We start from the raw sequence: 18,647 nt of genomic DNA, 5'->3' as shown, positions 1-18,647 counted from the left end.
AAAGTCCAGGAACCTGTGTGTACAGATGTTAGTGGTCATGTAAGTTCAAGTCCATGATTATTCTTTCCATGGCCTTATATACAAGACTAGTCAAACTTATGGGTTTGTAATTGTCCGGGTCAGTTGATGCTCTCCCTTTGTGCAGAGGGACGACTGTTGCTGTCCTGCAGTACGGAGGCTGTGGTTAAACAGACATCCCACTGCCCCTGATAGGTCCTTATTCAAGCTTTTTAAAAGGCAATATGCTATATCATCGGGCCCCACTGAAGCCATGCTTTAGCTTTAGAGAGCACACTGGTAACCTGTTCTTTAGTGATAATTGACAGTAGAGTGGTGGAGAGTGTTTCTTATGGAAGAACTGGAGGTGATGGAGATGTGAAATTTGAGATGAATTTGTCAGCCTGCAAATTTGCTATATCTTCTGGCTGAATATACAGGTGATGCCATCTATCAACTAATTCTGCACATTTTTGGGTGTTGCCATTAAGACTGCAGATCTAACTGAAAATTGCCTTATGGTAGTTCTTCGCTTTGGAGGCTGTTTTTATCTCAAAGCCTGCTTTTAGAGACTTGACTAGTTCCCTGATTCATTTGTTTAATCTATGGAGGGACTTTTTTGCTCTGTTGTGCACATTCTGTCTTACTTCTCAGCAGAATTTTCTTTCTTTTGTTGTACAACCTGTTAATACCAGGGGGTCACCAGGGTGGCTTGTTTTTGTGGTTTGACATGGGTTTATTTTGGTGTCCTACTGCTGTTTCTTATGCACTTGTTTATATAGTCATACAAGGCTTTTGTGTATGCCTCTGCATAAGTTTGTGTTTTCTGGATTTGGGGTTTTACAGTCCACCCACAAGTTTGGATGTTTTAGCCACTTTTTCTTGCAGTCATATTTCACAAATGTGATCGATGCTTTATTGTATCCCATTTATACAGTTTCAGTGTGGCTGGTCTTCTTCCTCTTCATTTCCCAACACCAAACACTGGTTCAAGTACAAAGTAGTCCTGATTCTTCTAGTCAACTCCTGTGCTTTTTTATATCTCTTAAGCATTTTCCTTTGGAAGGTTGGAAAATGTTTCACCGGCAAAGTCTGTATGAACTTTATTAAGAGAAGAATGAGAAGTAGAGTCCCTTTCTGTTTGCTGACTCACCTTTTGTTGGATACACTTTTTTATTTCCTGCTTAGCCTGTTCTACATCCAAAAAATGTCTTTGATTCTTCAGGTTAAAATACTCTGAAGACAGATGGGTACAGCAGTTTGAGAATCTCACTCACTTGTTAGCATTTCCTGGTTGCTGGGATACGTTTGTTTCTCTTCTACCTGGTGTACAGAGAGAAATATTTTTCCACAACACTGCTGTCACTGATTTTTACCACTTTTCCCTTTTGTCACAGTTTTGTCAGGATCAGCTCTTTTTGCTTGTGTGATTGCATCTTTACTAATAATGGCTTTGGCTGATTTGCTATGGTCAGGTGTGGAGCACAAACACAATCTGACCTTTCAATTAATAAGTCCTGCCTTGGAATACCAGTACAATTACTTTTACATTCTTTTCCTTCCATTTTCTTTGGTACAGCAGAAAATCTCATGTTGTTTCTCTGTGCATTGCCTTTTAGCTTAACTATCTTTTGAAATGACAGTCATTGAGAAGCCTCGTACTCAGCGAACCTTTCCTTCATTTTAACCTCTGATTTTTTGCATTTTTCAGTTCATCTGAATAGCTTGTTAAAGCATCTTCTGCTCTCCAGCCTTTCATTATTAGGTCGAGATATTCCTCTAGTGTATGATTCATTTATTTTAGTCTGCTTTAAGTACATTGGATTTATTTTTTTTCCTGTACATTACTGTAAGTCATCTCTTATACCAGTGTTTAGGCCTGAACTGATTTTTGCTGAACAGCTGCAGGAATCTTCCCAGACAGTGTTTACTCTTCACAATATATCTGGATCTTAATTTTCAGTTTCTGTTTTCAGAGAGCAGAAATGAAGCTGTCGATCAGTGTACAACCATCTTAGAAGTCCGCACTGTGTACATTAAGGTTGAAGAATATGTACCGATCTTATTTCAGACTACTAGAATCTAACTGGATTAATCTACAATGGCTCTAACTGTACGCTTTTCTCTTTCCCCTTTGAGGGAAGTTGTTTTCAGTAGATTCTGAGAAAAGAGGTTCAACAAAAGGAAAGAGGGTTTTCAGGAATAATGTGAGATGGAGATAAAATGCATGCAATTATGATCCTATAAGTATGAGTTGTATAATACTGAGATTCTGTTAGTATGTGATACACCCCCCAAGACTGGGCAAGACAGACGCTGGAGTATCTGTGTGTTTAAGTAATTATGAAGGATACCTTTACTATTTTATAAGCTAAAAGATACCTTTACTATTTTGTAAGCTACTGCTCTGATGTATTTAAAGAGGAATGCCATATAGTTGTATATGTGAGATCTGATTATGAATGAAGCGTAGTATTGAATAGTTACAGTATAATTCCCAGTTCCAGAATTGATGAGATAAGTATAGTATGGAACAAACAAAGTGTGCACTGCAATTATTTCATAATTATCTTTTTAGTCTGATCACGTTTAGAAATTAAGGATGTAATGATTATTCCAGATACATGTCATTATTTATAAGCAAGTGCATACATATGTATCTGGATTTAATTATGATGTATAAATGATCAAGGAAAATTGTTTAAAAAACATTTGTGGAAAGTTCCACAAGCAAATGGAAAATGCATAATGTTGCTGAACAGAACTACTTGGTAGAATCCATCCCCAAACACTCATAGCTTTTCTGCAGTGAAGTTAACCTAATCACAGGTAGCTGAGATCCTATAAGCAGTAACCCATTCACCTTTGTGCAATGTGTAAAGAGCAAGCACCCCCCAGTGACTTCCTCTAAGAATTTAGGAATCTCTCAGTTCCACCAAACCCATTCCTCACCATTACCCAGTCATCCTCCTTTCTTCTTCTTCTCTACTTAATAATATCTAGATAACCAACCTGGATCTGACAAACATCTCTCTTGATTTATTTGGCACAGCATAAAGCACATAATTTATTGTATCACCAATGTTTATAAGCTTTATAATCCAATCCCAACTTCAGATGGACCTGCATAAACTTCCAACAATGGTTAACCTAGCACAACTATTCTAAAACCAAATCAATGATTTTCAGAACCTCCACCATGTCTCCTTTTGGCAAAGGTTTCCTCTCAGCACAGACTGAGTATGCTCTTCCCATAACTTTAATAGCCACCAAATGAAACTCTTCACATTCCATAGCATTTCAAATTCAGTTTGCAAATTCATCACTAAATCCTCTTCTCAAGAACAACACTAGCTCACACTTAAAAAAAGTAAAATATTTTTCCATTAAACAAAGATTTGACCTTGTTCTTGGTACCCAGTTCTTTAAGTTTGCTAATCCCTGAAACCATTGTCCCATATTTTGCCAAACTTCACAAAAAAGCTCCTCCTTACACCTTACATAACCTATCACCAATCTACCCTCTCTCTCTCTACAGACCAAGATCCTCCCTCTACAATGCAGTTATGCCTTCTCCTTACTTGCTCCATCTGTTTGGCAGCCCTTCCCTCAATCAAAACTCAGAATTAACCAATTTTAGAAAGGATCTTGTGACTCTTCTTCGACTTCAAGCCAAGTGCTCTTGCCCCCCACTCCCGATAAAGGGCACATCATCTAAAATCCTCATTCTTTTGCTGCTTTCTTGACCACTAATTAAATCTTCTTTGTTTATGTTTAGTTTTGTTTGCACTGAAAATGGAATTCCAGCACTACAGTATTATATTGATTTTCAAATACTTTTCATCGTTTGGACTTAGCATTTATCCAAAACATGCATGTATGAATATTTTAGCAACAGTCTATGACTGCATGTGAATAATGTAGGATTTAACCCCAGCTTCAGTGCAGTCTGTATGCCCTCCCCGCATTCCTGTGGGTTTCCTCTCTCATTCCAAAGATGTGCAGTAGATGGATTAGACTCTCTAAATTGGCCCTAGGTGTGAGTGTTTGCATGCAAGTTTGTGGTGACCCTCTAAGGAGGGTTGGGCCTCTGGCTAGCAACCTGATCCTGTAAAACCCGTACCGGCTACAAAAACAATGAGTGCTGAAGGGCGCTCTTTGCCCGATGTGCTGTATGTACAGGAGCGAATCCAGTAATCTAGGATTTAGTATTATTTGCTGACTTTGGTCTTTAATGATATGCCAGAAAACCACAAATTGTATGAGGAACAGACCAAAAATATAGGACAAAAATCTGAACATTCTGCAAAACTTTGGACAAATGAGAGGTATGGTGCGTAGACCAAGTGATTAAACAATCCAACTGCAGGAGTGATATATTGTCATTATACAATGATGTTATTAAAGAAAAAAAAATTCTTACCTTTCCTAAAAAATGCCATTGCATAAAAGAACCTCAGTGCTCCTCCTTTATGTTGTGGGGAAACTAAACAGTATCCTGAACATGCTTGTTTTTTTTGTTTGTATAGTTTGTTGTAGCCAGTAGCCGTGATACTTATTTTTGGGAAAACACTACTGGCTACTAAACATTAGAGATGTTATCTTTCTCTGTTAAAAAAAAGTATTTTATTTAAGAGCAGTGCAGTATGGGAGGATGGGTAATTTATGTTTAAAGTTTATGGTCTCTACTTAGTGGTGAGGAGAAAAGGGTTTTATACCCCCAATTTTTTTGAAGGGGACAGCTGGATTTAGAGATGGTATGCTGAATAGTCTGCCCAATCAGCATGCATATTTTTCAATATTAAGTACCTTTAATTGCATAATTTGCATGTTCATCTATTTCCTAACTGCATTTACTTTGTACTTTCTACTTTTATTGCACTATTGTAATTTTTTCACTCTGGCTGTGTCTGCAAATCATCATTAGTAATCAGTGCACTACCCTGGTAAATGTGTATAAATAAATAAAATTAGTCACTCATAACTAACGGGTGGTCTGTAAATGATCATTAGTGATCAGTACAATACCCTGGTAAACATATATAAATAAATAAAAGTCTGTCACTCATAACTAACGGGTGGTCTGCAAATGATCATTAGTGATCAGTACAATACCCTGGTAAACATATATAAATAAATAAAAGTCTGTCACTCATAACTAACGGGTGGTCTGCAAATGATCATTAGTAATCAGTACACTACCCTGGTAAACGCGTATAAATAAATAAAATGAGTCACTCATAACTAACGGGTGGTCTGCAAATGATCATTAGTGATCAGTACACTACCCTGGTAAACATATATAAATAAATAAAAGTCGTCACTCATAAGTAACGGGTGGCCTGCAAATGATCATTAGTAATCAGTACACTACCATGGTAAACGTGTATAAATAAATAAAATTAGTCACTCATAACTAACGGGTGGTCTGCAAATGATCATTAGTGATCAGTACACTACCCTGGTAAACATATATAAATAAATAAAAGTCGTCACTCATAACTAACAGGTGGACGGTGGTCTGCAAATGATCATTAGTGATCACTACACTACCATGGTAAACATGTATAAATAAATAAAATTAGTCACTCATAACTAACGGGTGGTCTGCAAATGATCATTAGTGATCAGTACACTACCCTGGTAAACATATATAAATAAACAAAAGTCGTCACTCATAACTAACAGGTGGTCTGCAAATGATCATTAGTGATCAGTACACTACCCTGGTAAACATATATAAATAAATAAAAGTCGTCACTCATAAGTAACGGGTGGCCTGCAAATGATCATTAGTAATCAGTACACTACCATGGTAAACGTGTATAAATAAATAAAATTAGTCACTCATAACTAACGGGTGGTCTGCAAATGATCATTAGTGATCAGTACACTACCCTGGTAAACATAAATAAATAAAAGTCGTCACTCATAACTAACGGGTGGTTAGGGAAGAAAATCAAAAAGAATTCTGAAGTTTAACAGGGATGCCCAGTGAGTAGGTTGATAAGTGCTTTGATAATGGAAGATAAGAAAGTGATAAATGAAGCAAAATGGATAATCAGAAGTGAGTCGCCAAGACTGGGCTGGGGTGAATAGTCAGATCGACACACTGCTGCACTTTGCCCCGCTGCACTTAACGGTGTCAACAAGCTTAGAGGAAATACATCATACACATTGCAGATTGGCTTGTGAACTCACAATATTATTTGGTCACTACTATGTTGTGTTTGTAGGCCAACACTTTTGATTAAAAAGTAAGTGGTGGGGCTGGGTCGAATCCAATAAACTGTGTTTGTAGAAACAGTTAAGGAACCCCACTTCTAAGATATAAAAGCAGAGCTTCAAAATCATATCTTCACCAAGAAAACTACTTCTTTTAACGTTTTTAGAATATGCAGCTTTGTGAAAAGAGAGGGTGAAAAACCTAAGACTGTGCTTTAGGGCTTTGATTAATAATGTCACTGAGTCATAGGTTAATGAAGCCTGACATCATTAACAAGCTGGCTTCTTATATCCTTTTTTTATTTATTTCTTAAATAGATCAACTAGGCATAATTGATTATTTTTTTTAGGATTGACCCTGAAGCTCTGTCTGACTTTCTCAGAGTGGCACAGTAGCAAATTTAAATATTTATTTATTGATGTTTGATTGCTGGGAAAGTCAGAGTGTGTAGGAGCCCATTTTCAGGGGAGGCCCGGGAAGAAAGGCACCAAAGTATTACAAAGTGAACAATAATTTTACAGTCTTTAAAATAATACAAAAACAACTACAATTTAAATAACTTTGCCAAATTAGACATAATATGAAAACATTGGCTGACAATAGATATAAGTTATGATAATGATTTAATAGTTAGAGAACATTTAGCCAGTTTATAGACAAATTAAAGGTCAGTATAGTAAAAAAAGGATTTGCAATATGAAGTGAGAGAAAAACAGTTTTATGGTATATTTAGAGAGAAAGGCAGTAAACAGAATTTCATAGAAGTAAGGAAGTGAGTGAAAAAGGGAGAATAAGGGGGTATAAGGAATGAAAAGGTACTTGCTTACATTTAGGGATGTAGTTTATCTTGGTGTTGAACAAGAACAGAGACAGCTTTTGGCTAGGAAGTACCTAATACCTCACTAAAAGAATCAAAGGCCTAAAGCAGATGCCCTACGCTGACCGCCTTAAAAAACTCCAGCTATACTCTGTCGCATATCGTCTACTCAGAGGTGATCTCTGCTTAACATACAAGGCCATGTCAAACCCAGAGCTATTGGACATGCTACACTTAAAGAAATCCCAATCCCTCAGAGCTACACGCTCCAGGGATCTAAACCTTGTCATCACAATAAACAAAACATGCTGGGGGGATAGGTTCCTGACCCAGAGACTCCCCAGACTCTGGAATAGATTGCCCATATATGTCAAGCAGAGTGCCTCTTTGGACCTCTTCAAGAGGAACCTTGATGATTGGATGGGAGAAAGGAAATTCACCCCAGGGATCACGTCAGTCACCCTGCTAGACAGGGGTCCAGGAAAGTAAATAATGTGGGAAGAAATAGCCAGGGAATTGTTATGGCTAGGCTTGTATAGGCCCTAGGGCTGATAGCCTAGTACCAACCTATGAAGTCTTTCAGAATGGTTTTGAAGGATGGGAAGGGAGAGTATTGACTTGATGGATACAGATAAGGAGCCCTGACAACAGGGTACAAGTACAGACAATGCCCAGTGGTTTTGATAGTTTTGTGGACAGAAATGGAGGCTGGGGGATTTCAACCCTGCACTACAAGATGCCTGGCTCTGTGGCATAGAGAGGTGAAGTCCTGACTATAACCCAGATGAGTCAAGTTCAGTTGTGGTTCTGGTGATAGAGCAGTTGGGTAAGGGTGGTTGTGAGTGAGTGACTTGCATCAGCTTGCTCACTAAGTTGCCTGGCCTGCTGCAGGGCCAGTACCTACTGGAAGGAGTCGTACCAGACATGCAGCATATGGCTCAGGAATGTGCATTTGGCTCTGCCAAGCTTCTTCCATGAGTCAGGCTTTGGTGGGCATTTGTGGAGTGCATGAGGCAGACTTCAGTGGGTATTTGTGAAGTGCTACAGGAAGATGTTTCAGGTCCTCATGTCTGTGATTGCGTATGTATCGGCCACTGAGGAAGGGTTATTTACTTTACTGTTCGATAGCCAAGTAGACGGACTGATCTGGTGATCCTATTCAACCACAACCTGAGCTCAGTGAGCAGCAAATACAGTCCCTTCACAGCATAATGTCAATACACAGATTATCAAGATTCTAGCACACGAGATTTACATAGTTTACATCATGCAAGAACTACACGATTTATCAAAAATGAGAGGAAGGAGAGGACAGTACAGTACTTGAAATAATTATTAGAATATATATTATATAAACAGTAAGAGTGTGCTTATTTAATAAGGTCCTATCAGTCATGCTGTTTACTCTCACAACTCCTGCCTAGAATACTGTATGTACTGCACCATGGGAAATCAGCCAATTTTATGGCAACAGTTGCACTGAGATTCTGTCTGAAGTTGTCTTTTAGTGCCTTCTTAAATGGTTTAGTTGTAGGCAAGTATTTCATCATTCCAGTTGGTAGGTTCCACTGTAGAGAAGGCTTGACAGGAGCTTTAAATGAAGGATGGGTGACTCTAAGACTGCTGCCCTGGGTGCCTTGAGATCATAGCTTCTTTCCTGGAAAATAAGTTTTCATGTAATTGGTGTGCATTAACCTTGTGTTAGTATTTTGTAGATGAGGACACTTAGGAGAACGTTTTCCCTTTGGGGCACTAATAGCCAATTAGTGTTTTTGAGAAGCTTGCAGTGGTGTGTGAAAGTGGGTCTGCTAAAAGGATGAATCCATAGATGCTTTTCTCTGCCACCTAAATTCTTTTGGTGGTGTGAGCTGAATGCAGCACCAGAATAGGGAGACCATGTTTGAGTTTTGGTAGTAGAATATTTTTAGCTATGGCCAGTCAGGCTCTGGCTGACATTAGCTGGATGATTTTGTAGCAAAGGTTTAGCTCAGGCAAAGATAACAAAAACCCTTTTACGTCTGCATAATGTCTCCCATAATCAACTTTCACCCCACGAGAACAATTGGCTTGAATAATCATTGAAAGACCGAGTAGGAATGAAAAAAACAGGTGAATGCAGAATGAAGGTCAGTAGCATTTCATAGCCTTAAACATCTGTGCTAAATTTGCAGATGCCTTGCTTTTCATTGTTACCAGGTACTTCAGAGTTAATCTGGCTTTGCATGTCAAGCAAGAACAAGGGAATTATCTTCATGGGAGAGGACATCATCTGAGTGAGGTGCTGCCTCTGCATATGCCATTGATGCCAGGAATTCTGCCAGCTGTGTTTACCAGTCAGTGGGCAGAATATATCCGTGGGTTTTTGATTCATGGATGAAAAGAGAAATTGTTGGTATTTCGGGATGCAGGTGGTGGACTGGGGTGGTATAAGGTGCTTGTTTCATGTGTACGATTCCATATAATTAGAAGTGTGTCGCTAACTAAACCTGTATATTGTAAACTCTATGAAACTGTTATGCACCGTAGCTGGGTTACTGGAGCACTTTATTTTACTAATGAAAGGAACTACACATAATTGGAGACATACTGCCTTAATTTATTCCTGGCTGTCAGACTTAATTATTTAAACAGTATCATCCTCCTTGATTGCAGGACTGTTTGCATTTCATTTAAACATGTCATCAATAAGCAAAGAACATACGTTGTTAACCTGGCCAGGTTCTAGACTTTTAGTGCAGGAATAATTATTTGCAGTTAACAGTTTTCTTAAATGCTTGGCGGTACTTTGTGAACAAAAGGTATTGTATAAGTCATAATCTGTTATATTCTGCTGCTAACATAAGTTTGGTTTGTGTGCATTGCTTCATTGTGCGACTTGAAATGATTCACAGGCATTTAGAGATGTGTACCAGTGTGCGGAATTTGCTTTTTGTCTCCTAGCTGTATGAGATCCCTAGCAAAGTATACTCCCAGTGTGGCATGATGCAACAAAAGGAGTTTTCATGAAATTAAAGTTGCTTTGAATGACATCTATTTGAATTGTTTGAATGGTGCTCCTTGACATTTGCTTAAAAATTTGTGTTTATGTACCTCTTAAGATTTGTGGCTAGACGGATGCTGCTTTGAAGAAGACACTAAGCCTTACAGCAAGGATAACCACAAACCACTAGAGGCTAGCAGAAGTAAATTTTGCACCAGCAGTCAATATTGTTTACTGCTGTATGTAGCCTGATATAGTATAAATGCAATTTAAACATCAAAGGCTTGTGAAAATGAACCAAACAAAAGATCTTCAAGTGAAGCAAAACAGGATGGAGGAATGTCTGGCATGCTTAACTACATTAGCTGTTTGATTGCACTGCAGTTGTCAGACATAAGGACCACTGTATGAAATGTAAGCGTGTCCTTGAACAGCTTGAAGCCAGCTGTGCTTTAATGAATCTTGAAGAACAGCATTGCTTTTCTGTACGAATGTGCCTGAATGACTCATGCCGTAAGATGCGTGTTTGTTGCATGAAGAAAGGAAAGTTAAGTAAGCTGATGTTGTAACCAAGGTAAAATTTACCAGATGGACATTTTACTGCACTGTCAGCTTTAAATGGTGGGGCAGATGACTTATAACCCTTGTGCCTGGATAATCAACCCAAATTTAATGTCACATTTACAACTGTAACTTTCTGAATTTGAAGCTAGCATTGAGAAACATTAAAACTGTGTGTTTCTGAGTCATAGTTTATTTTTGTACCAGTGACAGAGATTAGCAGTATAATGGTTAACTTAAGCCAGTTCCATCTTGTGAATGAATAAAACCCTAATTGCACCCCAGGTTTTGCTAGCCTTGTGGTCACCCGAAGACCTGGTTATTGAGGAATAAAGGTATGTGGCTGCTGCCGATTCCAGTGAATGTTATAGGGTTCATTTCTGTTACAAGGCTACACCATATGCACAGGCAGATTAGGAAGGCAAACACAAGAGTTCTTGCCCTGTGGTCAGCCATCACAAGGGCTTGAATGCACACACCCAGCCATTGGCTAAGTAGAGAAGAACTGTAGAAGCATTTTAAAATCTTTTACCTACTCACCCCAGGTGACATCCACAGTCCATTCTGACATCATCCAGTATTGAGAGGAGGAGGAGGAGGAGAATGACTGACACCCCTGGGATGAGGCTAGATGACCACAGGGGCTGGCGTCCAACAATTATTTAACATACACATGGCTAGTATGGACTTGTTAAAAAAACATTTCTAATAAAAGTAAACTGACACCAGCAGTAATCTACTGCTTTGATTACAGGTATTCTTCAAAGTGATACTTTTTATTGCTTATTTTAAATACCGAAGGCCACAGTTGTTCACTTCAGTCCAGTTCAAGTCTAGAGTTCTGACATTTGGAATGTTCTGTCTTAAAATAAAAATAGGGTATTGTTCTGTAATCATTAATTAATAGTGATAATTGTGTTGGACTTTAGCAGCTGAAGTGATACTCTGCTTACAACACTGAGGATTATGATGGGGTCTCAGATCTTATCGTGTATATTATGTGTTCAAGACATAGATGCCAAGAAAGTCACCTTGAGAGTGGAGCTCGAGAGGTTAATATTGGCATCCATGTTGAGAATGCATAATACTATGATCCGATGTCATTTTGATACTTCCTGAATGTATGGGTTATGGATCCAACTCGGCTGCATTCTCCAGACATCGGATCCAACTCTCGAGCTTCTCCTTCTACCCACAATGCCCTAGTCCATTCCCAATACCTTAGATCTTATTTTCTGCCATCACTCATGGAAATGGATGCACTCTCACAGTATTTGATAGGTGTTTTTAGGTAGCCATAAGTGTATTTTTCCCTTTTATGTATATACCTATGTATACACACACATACACACACACACCTTATCTTTTGTATTTAAAATTTGCCTTCCTGTAGTGTATTTCAGGCTTTCTCCATCAGCCTTGTTCTTACTTCAAATAAGTAATTCTTATAAGTACCATTGTTGGTACTCTTTATTTTCTGTTTTTCCTACCATTTTTAACAAGGTATTCCTTTTTTACTATTGCTGGTAGTTTTTTGCTTATCTTTATCTTAGTTTAAAAAATATATATATTTTTTCTTCAATTCCTTTTTGTTTCCTACAATGTCCATTATGGGTAAAAAGCCAACCAGTTTTAAAAAATACACTTCCTGTGGACACAAAATCTCCAACTCAGGTGTTCACAGGGAGTGTTTTTATTGTTTAGGAGCAGCATATTTGGATATAAACTGTACCATCTGTGCAGGATTTAACTCCGGGGCTATAGCAGACAGGAGTAACAAGCTAGTCCTTAAGGGGTTATTTCCACCTTCATCATCATCTTCCTCAGGGACTCAAACCCCCAGCAAATCTTCAAAGCTCCTTTGGAGCAGAGAAAAAGATCCCCAGCAAATTATCAGAAGACTTCCTCATCCTTGGTGCCTCCACAGAAGATATGGAGGACTTCAGATCTGACTTTGTCTGATCCAGAGAAAAAAATCTATGGATCTCAAGACTTCAGATCTGATAACTATCTCTTCTTCTCCTCCTTTTGCAACCCACAGATCCAAAATCATTGGATACAACCTTGGGTGAGTCTCAGATTCAAAGAACTCATTTGCCTGAGTTTGATATAGATCTGATATCTCCACGGCTCCACTCCCCTCCCATGCAAACCTCGAGGAAGCACTCCAGACCTCAGTCTACCACCTTGTCCATCAGGTCCTCCAGAAGTCCGTCTGAAGCAGAAGTGGCTAGGATGATAAGGAAGTTCCTCAGAGCTCAGATCCACATGAGGGTTACTCCAGTTCCATCCTCCATTAGATGCGTGAGCCTTCCATCCACTTCACATACTCTTGTGTTCTCCTCTGATTCACCCTTCAGTTTCAGAACCTGAAGATCTGAGAGTACTGGTGTTGGAGCTGAAGTGATTCATGTCTTCAACTCCAGCCATGTCCCTGACCAGTTCTGCTTCTGTTCCACTGGATCAGGATGAATTCTGGATCCAAAGCGGTGATGTTGGATCCATGGGGCCAGGATCGACTCCAGTGCTGTTAGAGCCTTCCTTGCCCCTTGGAGAGACTGCATTAGATAGCTTGGGTCCAGCTCCCTCCACAAGAAAGGGATCTGGTCAGAGTTGACTTGTCTGCTTCAGAGATCTTGGCTGTGGTGCAGCCAGCCATAGCTTCCCCAGATCCATCGGCCTTCAAAGTTATGAAGAGGGTTTTCTCTCAGAGGCACAGTCTGTCATACTTCCTTGGATCCTACACCCTATCCCCTTTGGTTCCGAGTTCTTATCCAATCAGACCTACTCCACAGGGTGAGCCAGTACTAAGTATCATCCAGATGTTTCCCATAGAGGAACTACCCCTCTCTTTGAACACCTCTCCAGAGCATCCCACTGAAGAGGTTCACCAAAAGAGAATGTGCAAAAGGAGGCACATATTTTCCACTGATGATACTGACTTCGACAAAGGGGAAGGGTCCCCCACATCACCAACTGATGACATCTCCTTTGGAGACATTTTGAAATCCTTAAGCAAAAAGGTGGCTGGTCCTCAGATAACCCATCCCCTGAGGAGTCATTATTCTTGGAAATTTTTGGTTCTGGCCCATCAACGTATTGGGCGACTCCTTCAGCCGATTAGCTTATTGACCTAGTCTCTCACCAGGCATGAAAGCAACTGGACTCTCTTTTTTTAAACATGAAACAGCTTTATTAAATTATCACATATGACACAAACAATCTTACTTTTATATAAATGAAAATAAACCATACCAACATAATTTCAGTTGCAAACATTATACATTACAAACTATGCTGACACAACTGTAGCTGCAAACATTATACATCACTTTTAATACATCCAGTCATTGTCAGTCAAACATTACATAGCTCATTCAAATCCTGACTTTTTTAAAGCTTGTTCCTCCTCTTAATGTATTGATCTCACAATTCACATTTTCTCCTCTTCTTTTCTAAAGATCCCAGTTCCAGTTGTTTTATCTCTGGCACTATCTTGGCTACTTGTAGTAAAGTTGGTTTAGACTTTGATTTCCATTTTCTAGTTGTTGCTTTTTTAGCAGCCATTATAATTAGATTCAGCAAGGCTTTAGCATATCTAGGCAATTCTGATTCTGTATCATAGTTAAAAAAAAAACATTTCCTTAGTTACACCAATTTACTTACCTAGTATCTCTGACAGAGCAGTCTGCCTGGAATCTTTAAAGTCTGCCAACTCATTACACTCTCAAAAAATATGTTCCCAATTACTTCTTTCTTTCTCAGTACACCTCCAACATTTGCTGCCTACCTGAGGAAGAATTATTTGGAGTCTACTTGGGGTATAAGAATACCTGTGTAAACACTTCCAAGCAAAGATCTTACATTTTCTAGACTTTGTTGTATATTTGGGAGAAGTACTTATATGCCCCAACGGTTTCTTTGTGAATTGCTTATCCAGTCTCTTCCCATTCCTTTCTAACCTCTGATTGATTCTTATAGTAGCCAAGCAATATTTTATATGCTGTGCTAATTATTCCTTTCTTAACACCAACTTTTGTTCTAGATTTTACTAAAAACTCTACAAATGATGGCCTTTTGTTTAGGACCCCCCCACACACACACTTCTTTCTCTTTGCCTGTACTCTGATATCAATCCTTGATAGGGAAGGCAATCTGTAACCTGCAGTCCAAATAAGTTCTTGGCGTCTTCCCATTCTGTAACCTTTCCCTCTCTTGTTATTTGCTCCCAATACCTTGGTTCCTTTGCTAGTTTTCTCCAATAAATTCCAGCCCCCTCTTGCATATTGTCTGAATCCCTAATTGCAGTCATGCCTATCGGCTGAATCTCTTTTTTCCATTCACATGTTGGCTTACTTTTTAGAATACTTTCTGCTACATCATAGGTAATTACTAGGCTAATGACCCCAGATGTCTTTTAAAACTTAAGCAAAGGTGAGAATCAAACCTCGTACTTTGCATCTGTAAGGTAAACAACTTAATCATTATGCCAAACCCTATAGTCTATATGATTATTGTTATTCTCATTACAGGTCTACATCCAAAATCCCAATCTCTCCTTGTTTCTTGAGCTTCCCCTGTTTCATCATCATCTGTTTCCACTTTGAATTATAGTTTTCTGCTTGTGGTATGTATAGGAGCATTAACTGCGTTGCTCTGAAATACCCCTTCAAATCAGGTAATCCCAGTCTGCCTTGTTCTGTGGGAAGAATAAGCTTATCCCAGATAAAATCCTTCAGTTCTTTATTAATTGCAATCTACACATTTTCCTCTGGTTGATAAAAATGTGCCTGACATAAGTATAAGACTAAAGTGACTAAAACGTAACTGCTTGTATCTTAATATAGCTATCCATATAAAAGAACTTCCATTTTCTCAGTTTTTGTATTATCTTTTGTTTAGTCTGTTCCCATATATCTTTAGATGCTGCACTGGAATCATGTTTACTCCATACTCCTAAATAGTTAATTTCATCTTATCCCCATAAATATGGGTATTGCTGAACCAATTCATATGTGGGTACATAATTTATGACTATGGCCTTTGCTTTAGCTTCATTAAGTTTATATCCCAAAAAGATATGAAACAGTCTCTGTATCAATATGATCCACAACACTATAATGCCCCTTTCTGGTTTTGTCGGGTATAAAATAATATCTGCAAACAGAGATAGCTTTTCTTGACTACCATACAAATTATATCCTTGAATTTCTGAGTCCCTTATTTTCTTTGCCAGTGCAAATAAAAAAAATGGGAGAGAGGGCACCCCTGCCTAGTTCCTCTGCCCAAGCAGAAATTATTAGAGAGGACCCCACCCACTTAAATTTTTGCCTCTAATCTCTCATATATCCTCCTGGTCAACCTTACAATTTTATCAGGAAATACAAATACTTCTTTTGCTCTGCTGATAAAGTCCCAGCTTACTCTGTCAAATGCTTTCTCTGCATCAAGACCCACCAGCAACAATGCTATTTTCTTACATTCTGCTTCCCTCTGGATCATAAGTGTTATATTAATGTTGTCAAATGTTTGTCTTCCCTCCACAAAACTGCATTTATCCATATGTATTAATTTTGGCATCACGTTTTCCATTCTTTTGGCCATTATAGACATAAACAGTTTATAATCATGGTTTAATATTGAAATGAGCCTGTACAAAGCTGGATCTGGTGGATCTTTACCCTCTTTAGGTATTCTGGCTACCATCACTTTCTTCCAGGATGTTGTACTTTTCATCCTTTTAAAATTCAGTTTATCCCCTTATAGCTTCCAAATTTTCACAGGAATATCATCTATTCCTGGGTACTTTCCTGTAGATTGGTTATACATCAGCATTTTTATGGAGCTGAATCTGATAGATCTTTACACACTTTAGGTATAACAGCTACCACTGCTTTCTTCCAGGATGTTGGTACCTCTCCTCCTCTTAAAATGCTGTTAAACAAATCCTGGGGACTTTCCTGTAGATTATGGTTATACATCATCATTTTTATTTCATCTCTTTCTATCCTAACTCTTAATTGAGCCTCCTCTGGCATATTTAATTCTTCCATAAACATTTCCATTTGTGCCTTTCTTGATTTCCATATTTATCTGCTTTATACAGACTGTCATAGAATTTCCAAGATATTTCTAATACTTCTGCAGGATCCCTTGTTATCTTCCTTGTTATAGACTGCCCTTTTTACTTTCTGTTGCCTGAGTCATTGTGCTAAAAGTTTTTGTGCTCTAGAGTTATCATCAAAAAACAGTTGCTTAACAGCGATCTTTCTAAACTCATGCATATGATTGAGGTAATCCATTATTTTCTGTTTAGCATTCTGCAGTTGCTTCTCCTCTTGTTCTGTGAGATTGCCCCTATTTTACAATACTTTAACATTTGTCAGTCCCTCTAAACAATTCTTTTTACTTCTTAACCATATCTCTCTTTCTTTTATTTCCACCCTATTTTTAAACTCCACTTTAATTTTATCCCACTCCTTAGCTATTTTTCAGAAGAAATTTCCATCTTCTGTAATAGCTCCTGAATAACTTCCACTACCCATTCCTTAAATTCTTCTCTTATCAGATAGGTGGGAAAGCACCATTGTCTCATTTTTATTTCATTACCCTGTGTTTTTATTTTAGTTATTATTGGTGTATCATCTGAAATAATTCTTGGTTACATAACAAGGCTGTCAATTAAATGCATATGTTCCTTTGAAATGTAAATTCTGTCTAGCCTAGCTCAGTTTTTGTATCTTGGGGAATAATATGTAAAGTACTGAATTCACATTTTCCTTGCCAAATATTTTCATAAATTTCTTTACAAATCTACCCTCCTTTGTTATATTTTCCATTTTGGACCCCTAGATACATCTTCACTGTTGCAAATCAAATTCCACTCCCCATCTATAAGTAATATTTTTTGTTGAAAGCTGATTATTTCTCCCAGTATTTTCTCAAGCTCCATTATAGCAGTCGGTGGAATATAGATATAAATTACATGCCATTGTAATCCTTCTCCCTTACCAGTAGCCCCTTAGTTCTACAAATCTACCATTACCTTTTTTTTCCTTTACTATCACTATTGGAGCTTCTTTTGTAATTAATATAAGTACTCCTCTCTTTCTTTGCCCCCCGGTATTCTTTTGAATAACCACCCTGAAAGCCTTTCATTATCAAATTCACATGTTCAGTTCTTTCCAAATGTGTCTACTGCAGCATAGCTATTTGCACTCTACATTTTTAATATAGTTCACTCCTCTTTCTTTTTTGTATTTATCTGTGAGATCATTAACATTTAAAGACATTACAGAAAGCATCATATTCTTGAAAAAATATTATTCCCACCTTTTATATATAACTGTTTTTTGCTAAATGTCTAGTTCCAGCTTTTGTGGTACATGCATGTACTGTTTGGCAGGTTAATTTTTTCTAGAGTTATTTCTTGTCATCTCCATTAGAGCCTATGTCACTTCTTACACAGCTTTTTGCTTTATTGAAAATGCTGAAACAAAAATACATTCACACCCCTAATATCTCCCTAAAACCTTTTAACTTAATAATAACACACAAAACTATGTACCTCTTCAAATACTGAATAATAGGAACAGATGTTCCAAACTGACAACCACACGTGCAGACAGACTTGAGATAACCTAAAATGATAACTTAAAATAAAGGTTATCCTTGCTAAGACACATGGTACAACCTTTGTTTCTATGATGTGCTGTCTGGCTTTATCTTTATACCTCTGTCAGCTGGGAAACACTTGAATGCTCTCACAAAACATTTTCTTCAAGCCATTTCTCTTTATCAGGTTCTCTGCTGGAGACATGAGAACCAGATACAAAACTGCTTACTAGAAAAATAGCCTAATAATATTCAATATTCTTTTTCATTTACATGATTTCTGTTAAAACGTGTTACTATAGTAAGTTAATGGCATTAACTCTGTCATTTCCCTATGCAGGAAAGAGAAAAAGCACACTAATTTTCCTTTTGTCATGCTCTTTTAAACCAATGTTTTGTTTACATCACAGTGCCTACATTTCTTGAAACTGAACAAGTTGAAAGACAGATGA

This window comes from Protopterus annectens, chromosome 11.part0, assembly GCF_019279795.1.
Source record: "Protopterus annectens isolate FY-2018-M chromosome 11.part0, PAN1.0, whole genome shotgun sequence".
In the NCBI taxonomy this organism is placed as follows: Eukaryota; Metazoa; Chordata; order Ceratodontiformes; family Protopteridae; genus Protopterus; species Protopterus annectens.
The sequence above is the reverse complement of the archived record's forward strand: the minus strand, read 5'-3'. Positions refer to the sequence as shown.